The sequence below is a fragment of the Ischnura elegans genome, chromosome 8 (assembly GCF_921293095.1).
Source record: "Ischnura elegans chromosome 8, ioIscEleg1.1, whole genome shotgun sequence".
NCBI lineage: Eukaryota > Metazoa > Arthropoda > Insecta > Odonata > Coenagrionidae > Ischnura > Ischnura elegans.
In genome coordinates, this window is record NC_060253.1 from 62,716,372 (window position 1) to 62,731,038 (window position 14,667).

At 40.4% G+C, this 14,667-nt stretch overlaps 1 protein-coding gene across 1 annotated transcript in view; it reads left to right on the plus strand.

Annotated features, from left to right (window-relative positions):
* The window catches only part of LOC124163940, a 250,137-nt gene that overhangs the window by 39,510 nt on the left and 195,960 nt on the right, over window positions 1–14,667 (plus strand). Inside the window, exon 2 of the mRNA XM_046541059.1 lies at window positions 196–263. The gene's annotated coding sequence lies outside the window, so the exon portion shown is untranslated. The remainder of the gene's footprint in view (window positions 1–195; window positions 264–14,667) is intronic.

Below are 14,667 nucleotides of genomic sequence, written 5' to 3' on the forward strand. Positions count from 1 at the left end.
TCTTGAATGCTGACAATCGGTCATCTTCTAAATTACATTAGACTGATAAACTGTCCATTACGCATTGGAACACCCTATAACTCCTAGCAATTCGTTGGTAGAAATGCAAATGAATTCTTGACGAATTATCAGGTCACCCCATGGTCTGTCTGTTGGTGATGGAAATTTTCTAATGATCATATTTTTTTATTTCAGAAGTGTTTCCAAAATGGAATATTCAAGACACTGGATACGAGAAAGCCCTCAGGACTACCTCCTCTTCGGTGAGTATGTCGCAAAATCATGAAATATAAAGCTAAATTTAGGTTAAGACTTTGTGAAACATTATTCTATGCGCAGAAAAGTTTCTCGTATTTTCCATCGGTTAATATTCTCCATGCCTCTCGACGTTTCGAGGAACGACTGGCTGTTCATCCGGGAAAACCTATAATAATTATTCTGTGCGTTGGAAAGGTTTTATTTGCCCAATTTAAGCAATTATTCATAAAGCATTGTGCTGTTACCCGGCTTCTCGAGTTCCCTAATAAAGATAATAGTCAGCGGGTAAATTTGTCGAGAGTGTGTTCAAACCTCCTCCGAAATATTTGGGCGAGACAGTCTAAAGGTGTATCCCCTCCAAATGAATTCCCATAGAAATCATTCACTCTCCACCGAAGCAATCGGAATGTAGTCTCATGATAGTGGAATCGTCCAGCTGAGGTCACATACTTTCCATTCATATTTATCTCTCATGAAAGCACTCTATTTATATTTCGTTCCATTGTAGTCTTTTTTCATATGACACCTACTGCCGTGATCACTACAAGCTTCTTTCCCAATTATTCAAGGATTCAAGTCAACGTTGTGACTTTTCACTGATGATCCCTCCCCCCAGGGCAAAATCTGGTAAAAATTTTGAAAAATGACATGCCTGGAAATATATTTTACGTCATTTTGGCACAAACAAATGAACTTAAACCAGATGCAGTAATTATACGTCAAAACAAGGCTATATTTTTAAATATTTTTTTAAATTTCTTCTTAATACTTCTTTCGCTAATTGCATCTTATGTAGTACTAGGCCGGCGCTTTTTTTTTTAAATATCCGATTAAAACATTTTTGGTCTCAAAATGTGCGAATTGGTGGGGAAAAAATTATGAAAAAAAAGTTCCAGTTCGTGCGACGTTAGATAGCCGTGCCTGAAGTGCCTAAAGACAGTTATTTTGGATGCTGAGTTTTCTGACCCGGATAAAATGTTTTCTAGAGTAAACATGATATTTTAATGTCCTACGGGCAAAAATTGCAGTATTCATCCTAGCCTTAATCAGAAACATGCTCCCTTACCGGACACAGGACAACGACACTCGGTCAGACCAGAAACTAGGAGAGTACAAAGGACGCGAACATACTACCATGAAAATGAAACTGCTAGTTAGTGATGGAAAACGAAAAGCTAACGTAAAAGTGATTCATACATGTTAGTTAACACCTGAGCTGCGGGAGTTAACGATTTTAGCTGCCAGCCAGTGCAGAAGAGATCCCCTGTGCAAGAGGAACCCCCGTCCACGAGGGTTGGTCTCGTAGAGTTAAGCACCTTAGCAATCCATATGGTGAGGTTAAGTGTCCAAGCACAAGGTATCCAGGTAGAAAAAAAAGTGTAAATGCCGCAGTCAGGATGCAAAACGTATAAAAACGTTCCCAAACTCTAAGGGCTAAAGGAGACATTGCAATATTTCCACAGAATTAATTTGTACACAACGCATTTCGTTGTTACAAAAACATTATCAAGTGCAGCAACGGAACGCGTAGTGTTCAAATAGGTCTCGTGGAAATATTGCAATGTCTCATTTAACTAATATTAAGAACTTTCACCACATCGTGCCGCATATCATACAAGAGATTCATGCATGAGTTATAACATGCCAAGAAATTCACGCTGATGGCTAATATTGACAAATATCGTAAGTTAATAACTAATGGTTCATTTAGGGCCTATTTTACCTAGTCCTATTCAAGCTATCCTAGAGTTTAACCATCGCGGGTATTAAGGTTCCTTATTGTACGTGGAAAAAGGCAACGAAAACTATCGAATCCTTGGACGCGTTGATTGGTCATCGATCATCGTCATAGAATTGGGCCCCGGGGGCGTCAGACGTCCCATCCGCAGCGGTAACGATCAGTGCACTTAGGGACCCGTGAAGCTCCCAGATCGGTCGCGGCTTCCTTTGCTGTACGGCGAGGAATGAATTACTCCGGCTGTATTGTTGACTTATTGGCGTATTTGGACGGGCTGGGCTGGGCGAGCAGGCACTGTGAAATGAGTGGGTGGCCCATCCCATTGCGACTGACTGAAGAATAGGTGGATATATTTCATCCCGAAGCCAGCCGCGTGAGTCGGCGTTGTCCAGTTCCCGATACAGGATTCACGCTTCAGCTCAGATCCAATCTCGCACGGTCCTGGTTCTGCCTGCTCGCAGCGAGTTACACGCGTGCTAGGTGGACTGGAATTGATGTTGGTCACATAACATGTGACGCACATAGGGTAGTGCAGCGAATTATTCTAGCTTTTACGCTGATTTCCTGATTATAGGACCGCCTATAGTAGAAGATACATTGTCCGGCATGATACGGTGGAAATCTTTGATATTCAGCTTATTAAAACCACTTGTCTGTTTCCACACACTTTTATTTACACCGACCATGGTTTCGGCAACTTGTGCCATTATCAACGCACTTGTCAAGCCTTGATAATGGCATAAGTTGCCGAAACCATGGTCGGTGTAGATAAAACCGCCTATAGTGCTTACAGAGCACTTCACCAGGTAAAAATTACTACGTGAAGCCTTGCATCTTCGACTGCGACCTGCAATTGTGTGCACAAGAGCGCGCGGTCTTTTATGCTTGCAGGAACAACATTTAGTAGTGTCGCCGCAGTCAACCCCGCCGACAGATGAAGACAGGAGAGTCAAATGACGACTTTTACTGCATTAATACAAAGGGAAAGATGGAGAAAATAGCATTTTTAGTTTTACATAACTTTTCCTGGAATTACGCCAATTGCATTCAAATCAATATAGATGGGTGCAATTATACAACAACTTCAAAGAATGTTAATGAGGGGTAACTTGCTCGAGGGGAGAGGTAAATAACACAGCATTTCTTCATGTTCAGGTCGAATGTTTCTAAAGAAAGATTCATTCCTTTTATATAAGTTATATGTGGGGTCTCCATCCCATTTGTTTGGTCAATTATCTCTCCATTTCTTTGAATGCTTGAAAGTTAGTTGGTCTCGCCTAAATAAGTTAATATTTACATGCAAATATTACCCACAGTTACTTTGTAATCGGCTGAATAAAGCCTGTATTACACGATCATTGTCTACCGCCCTTCAGAATAATTGGTAAAGCGATAATCTTGTGGGACCAAAATAGTGATCGCTCGATCCATCTGAATCACACGGTCATGACCAAACTCAATTTCTCCATTGCTTATTCTATCACTTCCCGGATTAACTACTGCCATTCAATTAAAAGCCGAGCGTGGAATTACAATCGCTGTCATAGGTCGTGCATTCCAATTGGCTGAAGGACTATGCCAGCGATGGTTTCAGCGACGGAAAAAAGGGACGTACCGAATGATGAAAAAAGGGATGCGATTTACATCCCTGGAGCCATCGCGGAAAATGATCGCGTGAAACGGTCATTTTTCCGCCACCATTGGAGCGATCACTGGAGCTGTCCCTGGAAAGGGGTGGAAAAAATTATCGCGTGATTTGTAGTATGTATACTTCTCTAAGGAAGTGAGGCATGGAAAATGACAGCAGCGGAGAAATCAATGGTAGAGGCCTTCGTAATGTAGGTAAAGAAGAATGATGAGGATTAAATGGATCGACCGAAGAAGTAACGTGGAAGTACTGAGAAGAGAAGGAGAGAAGAGAAGCCTCATAAAAAGCTTGATAAGATGACGGAACAACCTTATAGGCCATGTGTTGGGACGTAATGGCATGATGAATACAATCGTCTTGGGGCAACAAGATGGTGAAAACGGAATAGGAAGACCTCGAAATAAATATTTAGAATAGTAAAGAAGTATGTGAAAGAGAGGAAATGCGTATGTGTGAAAATATTAACTGATAGGAGAATTGAGTGGAGAGCGACGTCATGATAAATCTTCAAGTTTAAATTCTGATACAACATCTATAGTCCGCTCACCGTAAAAAAGTATATCTAGCAGAGCATGATGTCCATCCACGGACCTCTGGATTATTGGCCTAGCTTGCTTACACTGCACCACTCTGCTCTTATTTGAAAATGATGCAATCGAGCTAAGAGTTCTGATAACCTAAGTAACGATTTTCCGCCTCCATGCCATGGTTATTACTATTTAAAATAAATGAATAAAGTATGGGCAGAATGATGAGGATCAAATGCATCGACAGAGTTAATAATGAGGAAGTCCTAAGATGATGATGAAGATGAAGTCTTCAAGGTCACAACTTCAAATAAAGACCGTTAAATTTTCCGCTTCACATGTTGCGTTTGTCATTGTTTCAATCCAAAGTTAACACTTGCTCCTGGATGGAATATCTCTCAAGCTATAGGCCGCTATACACGGTGAATGATCATGCTGAATAATCATGCCAATGAAATCATTCCCGTGTATAACGGAAATTTTGCGAATGCACCGTCATGCGCATGATCATTCAATGAAAATTAGGACATGTTCTATTTTTGCTCGCATGATCTCGTGAACGATGGCATAATCATTCGCATATTCATTCACCGTGTGCCTTTAGAAGAGGCCCTGCGATCACGCGGGTCGTGTTGGCTTGGAGGAAATGTTTCCGAGAACGAATCCTCAATTTAACCACCGCCCATAAAAGACCTTCCCCGGAGCTGTCATCCTGAGGGAGTTGTTATTGGTCACGCCACTTGGAATTGAGGGCGTTCCAGGAAACAGGGACGGGTGAAGAAGTTGATGCCGAAACGAGGATTATGAGTGTCTCAGGAACAAATTTTTCTAGGTTTGGAACTACCAAACCTCGGTCTTATGCCACTTTTGTTATCCGTATTATTTTCCAGGCTATTTTTTTGCTTTATATTAGGGTAGTTTCCTTCATCAAAGAAAACGAAAGGCATTAATTGCGATTCGTATCCCACCATTAGAGTATTCATAATATACAAATTATTTGGTTTTAGAATTCCCAGTTTAGACGAATGGCAATGGTCAATTTTATCCTCATTTGAAAAAGGCCAGATTGGCGCCCATGTGATGATGATATACGACATTAAGGACGCATCGGACGCATTCAAAAGTAGCACTACGGGCTTTGGGAGTACGAAATGCATCATTTGGTTGCAATCAGTGCAGTCGCTTACAAACGCATTGTGGTTAGGCAAATAAACATCCTCTTTTTACGTCAGGATTAATCATTTTTTGAGGCATTGTGCGTCTTAAAAACATGGATGGAGAGAGAGGCACAAGATCATTTCCATCTTCGGTAATGGTTGTAAGTGGACGGTCATTCATGGTGGCAGCCACGCTTGCGATACAGGTGCGGTATAGGGCTGTTTCCTTCATCAAAGAAAACGAAAGGCATCGATTGCAATTCGTTACCCACTATTAGTGTATTCATAATATACAAGTTATTTGGTTTTAGAAATACCGGTTTAGACGAATGGCAATGGTCAATTTTATTCTCATTTGAAAAAGGCCAGATTGGTGCCCATGCGATGCCACTCCACGTGACGTCACAGGGACCTAGTTTCTATGTGAGTAGATCGGAGTTTTACATCATCTGAGATTACCAATGCATGCATGAGGCAAAGAGCTAAGGGAAACATGTCTTCATAATCACCTATTAAAGCAGCCTAAGGTCGGAAAGTTTTCTTCGTTTGATAGGGTATTAATAATCCTTATTTAAGCCAAGCGCTTCCTGCAAGTATGGTACTCTGCTACCTGCTAGCATCCTGCGTCGTATCAGCGTTCCTCGCCCCAAGGTCACCTCACTTGCGGTAGCGAGAACCAGGATGACGTCACACGGAGTTTTCCCAGCATTCATACTTAGCCGTCGCGTTTTCGCGCACTTGAAAATTTTCACTTTTCATTCAATCGCGAAAAATAGATATCGTCATTTAAAAATCTAAAAGCGTGAAATACGTACTACAGGAGTAATAATCTTTCGATTTAGGCAATAAAAAATAAAAGGAAACCACTCTATTTGCAAATAAATGATTGCCAGCAATCGTCTGACTACTGAAATTACTATTCTAGAATGCCGTGACTAGACGCGGTGATAACTTTGCAGAGTTACCCACAATGCGCAAATGTGCGATATTCCACAAAGGAAAAATCATTAGCGTTTTACCGGGAATCGAACCAGGATCCCTCGATTTCCGGCCGAGTGCCTTAGCCAGGCAGAAATCGAGGGATCTGGGCTCCAATGATTTATCCTCAGTGGAAATTGACCTACTGAAATAATGATAGAATAGAGTAAAAGCACTTTGTACTTCCCACACAGTTTTAATATTTGGCAATCGGTTTCGACGTGTTCTACGCCACTTTCAAGCAGTCTAGCTTAAAAATGACGTAGAACAAGTCGAAACCGTTGCAAAATATTAAAAATTGTGTGGAAAGTACGAAGTACTTTCACTTTATTCTATCATTCATAACTTCAACAAAGATAATTCACCCACCATCATCTTCATACTGAAATTATGTTTAAGTTCGTTTGTGATTTTCCAGACGATAATAGCATCCGTGCCTCCAATATCAGCTGACCTTTCCGCATTGAAAAAAAGAATTAAAGCATCTGTTGCAACAATATCTTGAGAGACACTAGCCAATTATTTGGAAAAACAAGCATATCGTCTTGACGTGTGCTATACGCTCACATTGAACACTTGTAGGGTTTTATTTTAAACTTTTTGAGGTGCTCTTTCATTTGATGAATGATTCATAGCAGTATGTTTAGAGTAATAAATATGAGAGAGCGTTAAAACCCCGCTATTTATTTTGAAATACTGGATATTTACACCTACATCTCCCATAAATTGAATGGAAGATGCAGACACTTTGTGGAGATCCATTTTAGGATATGAAGTGATACTACTTTGCACTTTTCCACATTCAAAATTTTATTTCACCTGAGTCAATATGTGTCACTGCACTGCAGCAGCATTATCAAGGCTCAAATTATGTCAGTCTTGATAATGCTGCTGCAGTGTAGTGAAACATATTGACTCAGGTGAATAAAATTTTGAATCTGGAAAAAATTTAAATTTAAATGTGGAAAAATGCAAAGTAATGTCACTTCATATCCTACATCTACGAGGTACTGTGCATACCACCTCCAAGGTGTTTTGCACGGGGTGATTCTTTACTTGGTATGTAGAACTCATCCCCACCGTAGTCAGAAACGAACTCGCTTGGCGGACACAGGTAAAGTACACAGATTAGCGAGATGCGGTCAGACCTGAAAGTAGGAGAATGTTAAGGACACGAATATGCCACCATGGAAATAAAACTATTATAGTCAAAGAAATAGTTAGGGTAGAAATAATAATTAATGGGATAAAACATGCCAGTAAATGCATGCAAATAGTTAGTATTTACAAATATAACAAGTTATTAACTATAAATTCAGAACCTATTTTGCCCGGTCCGAGTGAAGCTATCGCAGGTATTATGGTCCCTCATTGTACGCGGAAAAAACGAAATTTGTCTAAATCTATCGACTGCACTCTATTTAGTGAATCTCTCTATTTCCCAGGTTTTCGCCGCGTTTTGTTGTCAGAGGTCACGACAGTTTCGCCTGGATTCCACCAGTCCAGTGACGTCATGGCACAATTATCAGTGCCGGAACGCACTTCCCTTAATTTTTTTAGAAGTAAAATATTACTCAGTTTGTTCTTTTATTGCAAGTTATTATTTACATTTTACCACAATTTTTTTGTTTACGAATGTATACATTAGTAATTTTGAGACAGCAAAATTGTTAAAGTGTTATTTGACTATTATGTCTTTTGTTAACCAGTGTCGGAACGGCGTTTCGGCACCATGACACTGCACCAGGCTTCTTCAGGTCGAAGTGACATTTCTTCAGATCGAAGACACTTCGACCGTAAGGCGCCAGGTGAAATCCTGGCGAAACTGTCGGCACCTCTGACAACAAAACGCGGAGAAAACCCGGTAAATATAGAGATCCACGAATTCTGAACACCTCGAAAGGCTACGACACAACATTGCAGTCTAATTTCCTAATCGTTATAGTTTCTACCATAATAATTAGTCTATTTTAAATCATCTTGAGTATCAGGCAAAAAGATTTTCCTTGAATAGTTTACAGAACAGATGACTGAATACTGAAGTTGAGGTTTTAAATTTGTCTTCCGGTTAATGTGCTGAGCAGAACCTTAAGGCCTGTTTACACGGTACATTAACACGTACGGTTTAATGCCTAAATGCATGAACGCGAGAATGAACGCCAAAATGCGCCGTGTAACCACCCAACTTGTGCGAATGCATGCACAGAAAATAGAACCTGTTCTAATTTGGTTCATGCATTCGCACATGTACAGTTCCGGTCCACAAAAATCATTCACGCAAATGTGCATTAACTCGTACGCGTTAATGTATCGTGTAAATAGGCCTTTAGAGTGTTCCTGTCTATATATTTACTCTCGAGTCTTGTTCGAATGCGCAGAAGCCGATAATCCCTCTTTTCTTTAGATTGACTCCGACGCAGGAATAATAGTCGGGCTGATGACCTCCTCTGTCCAGGGGGCGGTGGTTGAAGGGCGGAAGGCGCACCACCGTTGGTGGATGGGTGCGACCGCGGCCACCGAATGAATAAATGACTGACCGTGGGCGGGATTTGCCGTTGGGAGCCGATGGGAGAAAATTGTTTTCCCTGCCATTGTTTCGCGTGCACTCGTGCGCTGATCATGCCCATACCAAAGTGCTCCCTTCCCGTGTTCTTCTAACAACTGCTCCCTCCACCACTCCCGTGACGTCATTGCCGCACGTTCATTGTCATGGGCGGACGGGCACCGAGTCGACGTGATCATTAGCAAGCGACAGTGTAAACTGCGACCCCATGAGGAGGTGGGTTCACGACTGCGTGAAACAAAACGATTGATTTTCGCGAATTCACAAAATTTTTGCAACCATAGATATCCATCGAGGTTGAAAAGGCAGGTAAGGAAACACAGAATGTCGGCAAGTCCGAAGGAAATCCAAATTCCGATTAGTGATGGTACCAAAAACCATTTTTTTCGATTGTCTTAGCCAACCGTTGACAGGGAGGAGCACAAGTATTGACCTGTTGAAATTTCAGTTTAAGCGAATATTATATAATTTTTGTTTCTATTATATTTTGTGCTGATGAAGGGTATTTTGTACTATTTTTTATGGTCAGTTTTTTTTGCTAAAGCGATAGATGAAATCGAACTGTTAAGATTTTTCAAACGAGTATTGCCATAGTAGCCCGTTGAAATATCATAAGCAAAATGTGCTGATAATATAAGACGGACAAGCTATTTTTAGGGATGTCAGTCCGTGAAACACAGTCAGAAAGGAAACTCCAAAACTCTGATGACAATGGCATCTACTTCGCTTTTCGCACTAACTGCCTTGCAGTGGCGCAGCGAGGGGGGAGGTTTTGGGGGTTAAACCCCCCCCCCCTAGAGCTGAAATAATTTTTTTATTTTAATCCATTTTACTTTATTTGATTGATAGTACTAATATAATAGTGTTAGGATTAATAAAATATCCCTCAGAAAGACGTAAAACTCACCATTTGAACCGTTTATCTTAAAATTCCGTAATTAATTAATCTCGCACCTACCGCTTATCCTAGTGGGTATTCCATACCCCCGCACACCCCGGTATTAGTTGCACCTATACCCCCCCCCCCAGCCTTAATTTCTAGCTGCGCCCCTGCTGCCTTGAATACATAGATGGGTTGCGGAAGAGGCAAGCGGGATTATTGGAAGCGAGTTATTGCGTGCGCAATCGAAGGCAAATTGTTTCCATCATGTGCCACGCCTGCGCCACCCCCCTCCTCCTTTCAGTTCCAGAGTACCCGTGCCGCCAATTCACGAACGCGCACAGCGTTCTTCCTCCGATGCATTCACTCCCCGTGACGAACAACCAGCCCAATGGCCTCTGACGTAACACCGGAAGTCACGACACGAGGACATTTTTATTTTCCTCCGATTTTATTTCCCATTTAAGTTTCCCTTCGTGTACACGTTTCTGTTGAGTCGCGTTTCAAACCTTCATCTCTCAGATGCACAGTCGGCACCTTGCAACGTACAAAGTTAGGTCTATCATAAAGAATTTTGAGCATGATACATTATCAAAGGATAATTCTTGATCTCCAGGTTGGGCTGATTCGGAGAGCTGGCTCGGAGATCAGAGTTCGGAGACAAGAGTTCCGAGACTTAAGAGTCTCTGGGTCGAAGGGCCTTTGCACGAAAATCCTTTGCACGAAAAGCCTTAGCGCGAAAAGTCCTCAGCGAGAGAAGTTCTGCGGATAAGTTCGGAGGATGTTCGGAGGAATGAAAAATAAAAAATACACGCTTATTCCGACAACAGTATAAAGAAAACGGTGTTAGAAGGGTGGGGGCGGTATTAAACCTTTGGTTTAGAGGATTAGACGATTTTTCCTAAAATAGTTTCCTAAAATATGCACTTGAAAGTTAGCAATAAGCATTTCATCACCCAGAGATATAGCGTGGGTACTGATAAGGTTTACAAAAAATGGATGCAGAAGGGCCTGATGAGTGAGTAAGAATTGGCATTCAATATTAATATTTAACTATCAGCATCCACGAATCATTCTCCTGTAGATGAAAAGCTTACTTTTTCATTTTCGATGAATTTTATGCTGTATTTTGGAAAAAGCGTGTTTTTTTATATTTATATTTTATTCATATTGTCCACTTTTTAGTGGCAAATCATGCAATCGATTAAACCAGAGCTATCAAATAAATTTATGCTAAAAATTATATTTTACGCCAATTATTGTGACATTTTAAAATTACTTTTCCATGTAAAAATTTAGTTAATTGATCAGTGTGAAACGGAACTAGATTTCGAATCTCTAATAAATGCAAAAATAGCATGCGTAGCAGTAAAAAATGCAGCTACAGCATGCTACAAGGAGCAGTCATAACCAGTAATCACGCTTAAATTTAGTATATTTTTTGTAAAACAGAGGAAATGATAATACGTCTCTGTCGCCAACGTTGTTGCTTATCGTTTCTCACTTCTACAATCACGAAGCATTAAGGAGCTTTCGGGACACCTCTGTGTGGAAATATTAGCGAGATGTGGTTTCCCAGCCACCATCACATTGGTCAAATTAGACTTGTAATCCCAGGTTGTTCAATGGTGCGAGTAATCCTAATTTCTCGGCCGTTGATGGTCGGTGCTAACCCTGGATGTCTATCGCTGTTAATATTGGATCGACGATGGGCATCACTTGTCATTTGTTCTCTTTGGTTGTTTATGGTTGATAGTAAACTGTCAATGATTATCTATTTTTTGTTAATATCTGTTACTCTCTATTACAGTCAATGTTTATCGACTATTTGCAATGATCGTCGATTGTCAGTGGTCATCAATTTTCCATTGTAAGCATTTATTTTAACTTCAGCCTCTTATTCTTTGCTTTCTAAGCCATGAAAACCCGCTTGAGTGTTAAAATCAAAATTCTTTATGCCAAATTTATGGCCACTATGATATCTCTACTATTTGCGTTAGTTTTACATGAATGTACTTCTAAGAGGAAGGTTTCGAATGTTTTTGAGGTGATAAGTTCGAAGGACAAAAATTGAGATAAATAAATTGGAGTTATTTTTTAAAAAATGTTGTTTACCGTTGATACTTATCGATTTTTGAAGGTTGTTCGTCTTCAATTGTAGCCGTTCGTCGTCATTTAGTAGATTGAGTATCGTTGCCATGACATAATTCAGAATGAATTGGTTAAATAAAATCGAAAGCGCTTCAACTTCTGGAAAGGTGTCAATTAAAATTCATGGAATGAGTAATATGTATGTTAAGTCTAATTTTACGATTTAACATATAATAAAACCAGATTAGAAGCCACTCATTATCTTTTCAAATAATATAAGATGCAAAAGATTGTAATACATTATTTGTTATGATTTTTGTCGATACAGAACATAGGTGATAATTCGATTTAATTAGATCACCTTAAATATTTTTTCTCTCCATACATCCACTTATAATTATGCCTCGTGAGCCATAACAAGGGTCTTCGGATATATGCAAACGAATTCCTTATGCTTTTTTTTCCTCCTTCTTCTCTCCATCAGATGTAGTGGAACGTACAACCTTTCTTAAGGTTGGTATTGCTGATGAAGGTCTCCAAGATTGTGAGACTCGCTTGATTCGAGCCGCGTTGGCATACGGCTACGATTGGCTGCTGTATTTACGCAAACTTGTGGTTGACACACTGGAAAATAAAAGGTAATTGAGTGTTGTAGTTAACGATTGTCCTCGATTCCTTTCACACGGTTGTGTACGCTTCCTGTTAATGTAACGAAAAAGAACTGCGTTGCGTAATCAGACGTCTATTTGTTCTCCGTCTGTATCGACCTCCGTGGCAGCCTTTGTTCAGGCAAAGGTGGTGCACTTGTCTAATACTAACACACATCTATTGACTTTCCACTTCGCCACTTTAACTTGAATGCTTCAAGCAACCATAACCAACCAAACCTTAGCTAAACTAGTACTACGTGTTGGGTTTCCTTAAGAACGTAGTCAATACGGCCGTTTTTTCTGCCCAAATTTGCAATCCATAATTATTAGAGGAAGATCAAAGGGAAAGGTGAGCTGCAATGAAGAAAAATCTTGACCGTCCAGCCATTGTCTCATAGTGGTCTCTCGATAATCCGGGAGATGTCGGACCAGAGAACTACCGGATTAGCGAAAACGCTGGATTACTGGAAATCACTAATAACACTGTTCTGCAAAAAAAATCAAAAAATGCCCGGCTTCAATTCAGGGCGATTCTCACTAATTTTGGATCGCAGAATCCGAAAATGATCTCCGTTTTTTTCTATCACCCTCCATTTTTACAAGCAACCCCTAAATAAGGGAAAGCAACCCCGTATCTAAACGTATCCCTTTTCAAGGGACTTTTACTAATATTATCTGCTTCTGATTGAAAAAACTGACGTTTTATGGCTATCAGGGTCACGAGGGAGACACTCTTGACTGGGGTTGAAAAGATTAAGGGGGTGAAAATTGACAAAAAAACTTTAATAAACATTGAAATTACGATTTCTCTTTGCTTTTTATTGCATATGATAGGGTAGCTAATACAAAAGTTTTTAAGGGATCAATGCACTGTTCACCCCCATTTTGTAAAGGATTTATGTAACATAAAATATAAGAGGGGAAGGGGGGTATATGAGGGGGTAGAGAAGGTGGTATTAAGAGCTGCCAAAATAATCTGGAATATAGGTTTCCTTTAAAACTGTGGCATATGCAACAGGAACCAAAGGTAAATCGTGGCCGTTGTTCAGTAAAACAACCCTTAAAATTGTCTTCGACGAGTCGATGAATAGCCTCCATTGGCCTGTATCATTCGTAATCGCTTATTCCCTCATCAGTCCTTCAATATCAATCATCATTTTCATCAGCCGTTGAAAAAAAATTGAGTGAAGGTTGACTGTCTGCCTCTGTAATAAGAAACATTCACACTGTCGGCCAAAAGATTCCACTGCTGCAAATGCGGGCCAAGAAGTTGTGCTTTACACTTTGGTAAGTCTAAATCTTGTATTGGATCACTTAGGTCCTCTTGTGTTAAGGGATGAGGTGCCCTTTTCGACTAGTCTGAGGTCTTCCACATCAGGGCTGTAATCTTAATCTCGGCAGCTAGGACCTGCTTCCACTTCCGGTGTAGCTTCGTTCAATAAGACATCAGAATCATCGAGGGTGCTAGTAGCTTGAGCTTTAGGGATAGGAATAGCATCACAATGCTTCACTGGGCGAATTAATTGCTGACGGTAAATTCGGATAAATCATTTGAGGATATTTTTTTTTAAACCCATAGTGTCGGTTTGGCAAAAATAGAAATCCGTTGAACGGCAAGTGGGCTCATCTCAAACCATTGGCACTACGATATTTAGAGAACGATTTCCCCAGTTTAGCCATTCATAAAGACTTCTATGACCACCACTGCAACAGAATTTAGGGGACCACGATTTGCCTTGGTCACCAATTTTACACCCGAAATAAAGTTCATTAGATTTCCGCACAATCGCAGTCATCGCTTTCCTTTGATCTTTAAACTCTAAATCTCCACAGGTGTTACAAATGAATTGGAATGATTTTTGCAGGATCGCTGAATGATCGCGAGAAAACACTTTATCGCTCGCAAAATAACACGCTAAATCGAACACACGCTAGAAAAATAAAGAAAGAACTTGGAAGATTATAACCCGACACGCAGGAAAGAGTGTGACGTACTGAATAGACCACTGGTTTATTTCATAGATGAACATCAGCAAGTGCGACTGCCAAGACACATGAAGACACGTTAAAACGTGTCCAAGCGTGTCAAAATATGTGGTGAGTAACTCTTACAGTGTATTTCCCATTTTTTCCCAATGTACCTATTTACAATTTATTTCCCAGCGTTTTCCAGTGCA